Source organism: Alligator sinensis, unplaced genomic scaffold, assembly GCF_000455745.1.
Source record: "Alligator sinensis unplaced genomic scaffold, ASM45574v1 scaffold349_1, whole genome shotgun sequence".
NCBI lineage: Eukaryota > Metazoa > Chordata > Crocodylia > Alligatoridae > Alligator > Alligator sinensis.
The window spans coordinates 810,051-816,773 of record NW_005841856.1 but is presented as its reverse complement, the minus strand read 5'-3'; positions in this window follow the sequence as shown (position 1 = coordinate 816,773).

Sequence of the window (6,723 nt, the reverse complement as noted above, 5' to 3'; positions counted from 1 at the left end):
GGGGAGAGCACCACCTCCCTTGGGAGCCCGTTCCAGACCTTGGCCACTCTAACTGTGAAGAAGTTCTTCCTAATGTCCAATCTAAATCTGCTCTCTGCTAGCTTGTGGCCATTATTTCTTGTAACCCCCGGGGGCGCCTTGGTGAATAAATCCTCACCAATTCCCTTCTGTGCCCCCGTGATGAACTTATAGCCAGCCACAAGGTCGCCTCTCAACCTTCTCTTGCGGAGGCTGAAGAGGTCCAGGTGCCCTAGTCTCTCCTCATAGGGCTTGGTCTGTAGGCCCTTAACCATACGAGTGGCCCTTCTCTGGACCCTCTCCAGGTTATCCGCATCCCTCTTGAATATGACTACCAAATAACCTATTTTAAACACAGGAAGGACTATGATAAAGAGTGGCCTTACAAGTTAAAAATTCTGAGGATTCATACATTTTTTCCTTGGAAAATAAAGCCAACCCTCCCACCCCCGCACTGATAGCAACTTCATTTTCAAATGGTCAAATTAACTCATAGGAAATAATTGGGTTTTGAATTTAATGGGGTCAGGGTTTCACTCCACAGCTAGGTACAGACAGTCAAAAAATCCCAAGGGTGAATTGATTCAGTCTTTGCAGGTTAGTTCAAACTGCAGAGATTAATCTGAGAAACGACTGGACAGACATTGACTTTTAATTCAGGAAATGCAGCCACATACCTGCAGTGGCTCAGGCCAGAAGCAAGGGGGGGGTGGGCACACACCTCTCTGGCACATAGCCAGCATGGGCTGTGTCTTTGCTTTCTCTTCCTGCTGCCTCTGAGGTTTCTAGGATTTTCAGTCAAGACTCTCAGCAGCAGAACTCTTCAGGGTTGCTTGTCACTTCCTCTTCCTGCTTCCAGGTACCTCTGGGATTTGTAGTCCACAGTCACAGCCAGTAGTAAGTTTTTAGCAGGACAGGGCAGCTCTGTACTTGGGGGAAGGGAAGTTTAACCCCCACTCCCTGTCTCCAGACCAGGCTGGGATTTGCCTGGAGGGGGGGGGGGGGGGCGGCCCCCCCCCCCCCATTCTTCTCTGCTGGAACAGATAGTCCAGCCCAGCCAAAGGCTGAAAAGCATTCTGGGATGCTGCGGGACTGTGTTTTAAACTTGAACCAGGAAGGGGTCTGGGACAGAAGTTCCATAAGCTGATTGGACTAAAATCAGTTAAGTCTGATACTACATTCAACCAGATTTATCTTAAACCAGCTTCAGCCATTTTGAAAGTGGCTTATAGGCCTGTATGAATGGGGAAGTATTTGATTTGGATTCAGATTTGGCCAATTTGGAGAACAGTGATTCAATTCAGATCACTGTCCCAAATTGATTTGTCTGAATCAGCTTCAGAAGATTCGGCGCCGATTCAGAGATTTGGAGATTCGTTCATAGACTATAATGGGGAATCACTGAAATACCTATAACTTTGTCACTGTCTGGCTGGTTTGAATAAAAAGTGCAGGGATGGTAGTCCCTTTGGAGGGCACAAAGCCCGCCAAGCTTCAAGGAGATAGGTGCAGGGATTTCAGGGAAACTGCATCTCAAAATCCTGAAAGGAAAACTCATGTTGTGTGTGTTAAGGCAGATTTGGCTTAAAACAGCAGGGATGGTAGTGTCTTCTGAGGACATGAGGCCTGCCATGTTTTAAGGAGATAGGTGCAGGGGTTTCTGGGAAACTGTACCTCAAGATGCTGACAAGCAAAACTCATGCCATGTATGTGTGCTAAGGCGCAGTGGGGTGAAAACTGCAGGCATGCTAGGCCCTGCTGAGGCCATGGCACCTGCCAGGTTTCAAGGAGATAGGCACAGGGTTTTCTGGGAAATTGCACCTCAGGCTGCTGACAAGCAAAACTTGTGACATGGGTGACACTGTGTGTGTTAGGGTGCACCCTCACTGGTGCTGGGGCCTCTACATGATACAGTAGTGTGCCTCAAAGAGGCCTCCTCCTCCTCTACAGCCTCAGCCTGGTCCACCACTTTAAATAACAACAAGTAAGCAATGCAATACAGCACAGTAGCACCAGCAGCATCTCAAGCAGCCAAGTTGTGACAGAGCCTTTCTATCCTCTCCTACAGGAGCTTCTTCTCATGCAGCTACCAGAGAATTCTCCCTTCCAGCCCCAGCCCTGGGGCTTAGATGTGCCCAGGGCCCTGCCTCCTTCTGGTTAGCTGACCGGAAACAGGTGCTAGGGGTGTAGATCTAAGTACATGGTACTGGAAGACAAGGTCCTTTGGGTCAATCTGGTATCTTTTAACAGACCAACTGAATAGTTAAAGAACTATATCTTAGCAAGCTTTGAGGTTGAAAAACCGTTCATCAGGCTGGGGAAGCACCTGCAGTTGGTCTGTCTCCTGGTCCTGGATGGAAGGAATAGTAAAGAAGCCAGAGGCTGGGCCGGCGTGCAAATGCAGGAAGAAAAACCGGGGGCCTGGCATGCAATGCAGGTAAGAAAGCCAGGTGGTGAAAATGGAAATGGAGGCATCAGGGGGTGAGGTATAGGCTGGCATAGGGGGGTGGGGGAGGGTGCATGGGGAAATATAGCAGTACAGGTAAAAGTGGAGAGGTACCTGGGGAGCCAGATGTCCGGCAGGTTGTAGTGTGTCATAATTCCAATGTCTATATTGAGTCCATGAGTTTCTGTACCTAGGAGGCTGATGAAGTGAAGCTCATAGGCCAGGCTCTGAAAAGTGGTTTGTAAATGCAAACAAGCACCGAACCTTGCTAACTTACCCTCGTCATCAGAAGCCAATTTCCTACAGCTCAAAATACAAAAGCCGCCAACAATCTCCAGTGCCCCCACACACTGCACACCTGAATCTATCTAAGACAACAATACCCAACTATCTGTGGGGACATGATTTTTCACAAAAAAAACCACTCTGTCTCCAGTCTCTCAGGCCTGATCCTGAAAGCGAATTTACATCTGGTATATGGACCTGTGTGTTCGCACAAAAAACAAACAAAACTGCTAACATTGTAGCAATGTAACATAATACCAAACATCTTTGGCTAGAACCCATAAACCAATGCATCTTCCAGGAAGTCAGATGTTCTCAGGAACATGCACTGGATGAAATACACACCTGTGTTCACAGCCAACATGCAGAGTCAATCCTTGGTTCATTACAAAGTGATACTAAGCATAGACAGTGTGTAGGACATGTTTCTGTAGCTGTCGTGTTTTATTAGTACAGGACAGAGAAAAACATAATACATATACTCAGGATATGATTTTGAAAAAGTAATATTAAACCAAATTTCAGCCAAACTGTTCTTCTTGTTGGCTCTTCTATAACACAACACACTCCAACTTTCTATCTCCAGCTGCTCTAGCCATTTAAAAAGGTCACAGTAATTATTTTATAATTGGAAATGTGCATTTTTTCCCACTCTCAACTTACTCAAGCAAAGCAGAACCAGTTTTGCTTTTATTCCTAAAAAATAATTCATCTTTAAACAGCAATCGTGCCAGGAATACGTCACTTCCAGTGAGGAAATTGAGCATCAGGAAGTTACATGGTAAATACTATCCTGGGGGTTTGAGACCATCATAGAACCTTACGTGCAGCAGTCATTACCACATCCAGCCTTTGTAAAAAGCAGAATCTGTTTTAATCCTTCAAGCACTGTACTATATATGGAGAGAAAAAAAATAAACAATCATAAGGGCACTCTACAGAGGACCTACATTTGGATATGAATTCAAAAAGAAATTACTATTCTTGAGTAACTGCCTCTTCAGACATGTTTAGTCCAGAATAAATGTCCCTTTCCAAATTTGTTTGTGGAATAAGACACTCCCATTCCAGAATACACCAGAAGTTAAACAGAAACAACTATTCCAAAATAATTTACTGTGTAAAAAAGCCTTTCTAACATTACAATACATTATAGGAAATGTTCCCCACAGTGAGCGCCATTAGCAATCTAGCCATCTAGGCAAACACGTTTCATGAAATACCTGCACCAAAACTTTCTTCTTCGAGAAGAAATAAAAACTAAAGCACTTGTTTATTTGTCTCCATTTCACTTGTTCTAAAAATACACTTACTCAATGTCTAATTAATTTCTAAGGAAATCTGTCGAAGAAGCATGTGCATGTTGTCAAGGGGGCATCTAAGCACAGGTAACGTCTTCAGAAAGTCTTTAGAACAGATGGCAGCTTTATGCCTACTTGAGCATTGCTAAATACTGCTTTCGACACAAAATTGGAATGGGTTAAATATTCAGGCTAAACAAACAATTCTTTTTAACCTACAACGTACGTACGTGTGTGTGTGTGTGTGTGTATGTGTGTGTGTTCAAAACTCTGATCTCACTAAAGTCTAAGGGGCCAAAGCTCCTGAGACCTTCAACAGGACCAGAAATGTATCCTTTGGTGTGGGAACTGTTTTCATTCAACATTTACTTGGACAAACTCCCATTGAGTGTAATGTTTTTCTAAGAAAGTAGAGCATTTGGCAAGTTTGTAGTGAGCAATATCCTATCATCTCCTGAAATCTTTCTGAAATTAATGAGGAGGTAAATGCACATTCACATGCCACAACCTTTAAATATTGTCTAAGTACGGATGCTTTATCCAAGAGGTTACCTTAATTATTGTCACATTTGTGTGGGTGGAGGAACTGGAGATGCAACTTACAGAACATTTTGGATGGTTCAGAGTTTCAATGGCAAGTCACTCAAAATACTGAGAAAATAAGATTCATTAAGATTCCCTTTGTTATTTCAGAGACAGGCAGTCCCACACAAGCATTCTGTTCTGTATGAGAAGGATATTAGTGGATAATCCTTTGTTTGGGATCCATTCCAAATTCACAATATCAAATAACTCAGATCAGTGCAAAACTATGCTTTCAGGATTACCTCAAGAGATTTGGTTGGAATTCACTTTATAGCAAACCTCTTAGTCAGAACCGTCTGACAGTTAAATGCTGGTAAGCCCTATTTTATTTTAATTAAATGCTATACGGGTTTATATTCAATGTCTTTCACCTTGGGTTTTTTTTCCCCATACTCATAATAGCCTTACATTAAGTGGTCTCTGCAGAGCAGCATTGGTAACCTTTTCATATTGTCTTTAATTTTGTTAATCCTTTGACATAGCCTTGAGGACTGTTGAATGCCCTTTTTGATGCCATTGTGCTTTGTTGAGCTTTCCCAAGTGCCATAATTTGGAGTTCCAGTACATCCATTAAAGCCACTGAACCAGTTCAAGTGGCTTTTCCACACAATATCCTATAGTGTATATTAATATGATTTTTCCCTCCCATCTTTGTTATTAGTGAGTGAAATACACTGATGGTTATACAATGGCAGCAGCTGCCATAAATTAGAATTAATTAATTAATTATGTTCTATTTCAGCAAATGCAGACCAGTTATTTTAAAAATAAACAACTTCTATGTAGTATCCCATTATAATACAATCTCATGTAGTAATAACACAACATAATCATTATGCAAGAAAGATTGAATGGAACCAGTCTGGAGGCATTAACTCTAAACAAGCTGAAAGGATTGGCAAAATACTGTAAAAGATACAGCAAGAAAAAAAAAACAGAAGACAAAGAAATGGGGAATTGCTATACAAGGAGCAAAATGCGTATGTTTATCTTTCCTTACCACATAGGGCATACTCACACCGAAATCCAAAGTTGCAATCACAGTTTGTGTAGACATACCCAAGCTAACTTCACATCCACTTTGGTCCCAATAACAGTCTTGATAGGGTAGCACAGGCTTTATCTGCCAGCAACTGAAGCCTGTGCTGCCCTGGCTACACTGCTACCAGGATTCAGACTAGCCAGTATTAAGCTAGCCCAAGTGTGTCCATGAACTACATTCACACCATTGGATTGTGGCCCTGGAGACACTATTCCAAAGTCTATTCAGATGAACATAAGTATACTTTGAATCAGGTACAAAGGAGTCACTCTGGGTTGAAGAAACAAGAACAAGGCATTGCTGTGACCTCTTAACCTTGTACTAGTCAGTTATGGAAAATATTTCATGTACTTCTATTTGACTCACTAAATTGAAGGGTAACAGGCACCTTGACCACAGCATATTATTATTACTTACATAGGGGGGGTAGATGCCTGATTGAAAAGGGGCTCTTTAAATTGAGCAATAAAAAAAGATTAACAAGATCCAGCTGCTGAACACTAAAAGTCAACAAAAGTGCCAGCTACAAATAAAATGCACATTCTTAACAGGAAGGTTGGCAAAAGACATGGTAAATTACCCATCATGTGGAGTCTTTAAATAGAGATTGGATCTGCAAGAGGTCCTTCAGGGCAGCCACAGGTTTTTAAAGTGATATTCTGTGGCCACTATTGCACATGCTCCCTGGCCTTCCAATTCCATAAATCTATGCTGCCTACTGTTCAGGGGTGGCAAAATGGCCTCCTGTCACAGGAATTTTAGCAGTTATTGCTGGGGCATCATGCCACTGCATCATCCCCAATGCAGAGCTGCAGCTAAAATAAGCTGTCTTAAGGGGAGCAATTTGATTTTGAAAACAGCCCAAAATGTTATGTATTATAACTTCCTAAAAGTGACACCAGGTATTACAATGAAAATACAGATCTGCCAAAGCTATCTTTCACAAGGAAGAGAAGAGACATGCATGTTTGAGTACTTACACTATCATCAGTTCAAAGGGCAACTTTACATGCGCTCTGGGGGTGTGGCAGGGTGGCGGGGGTACT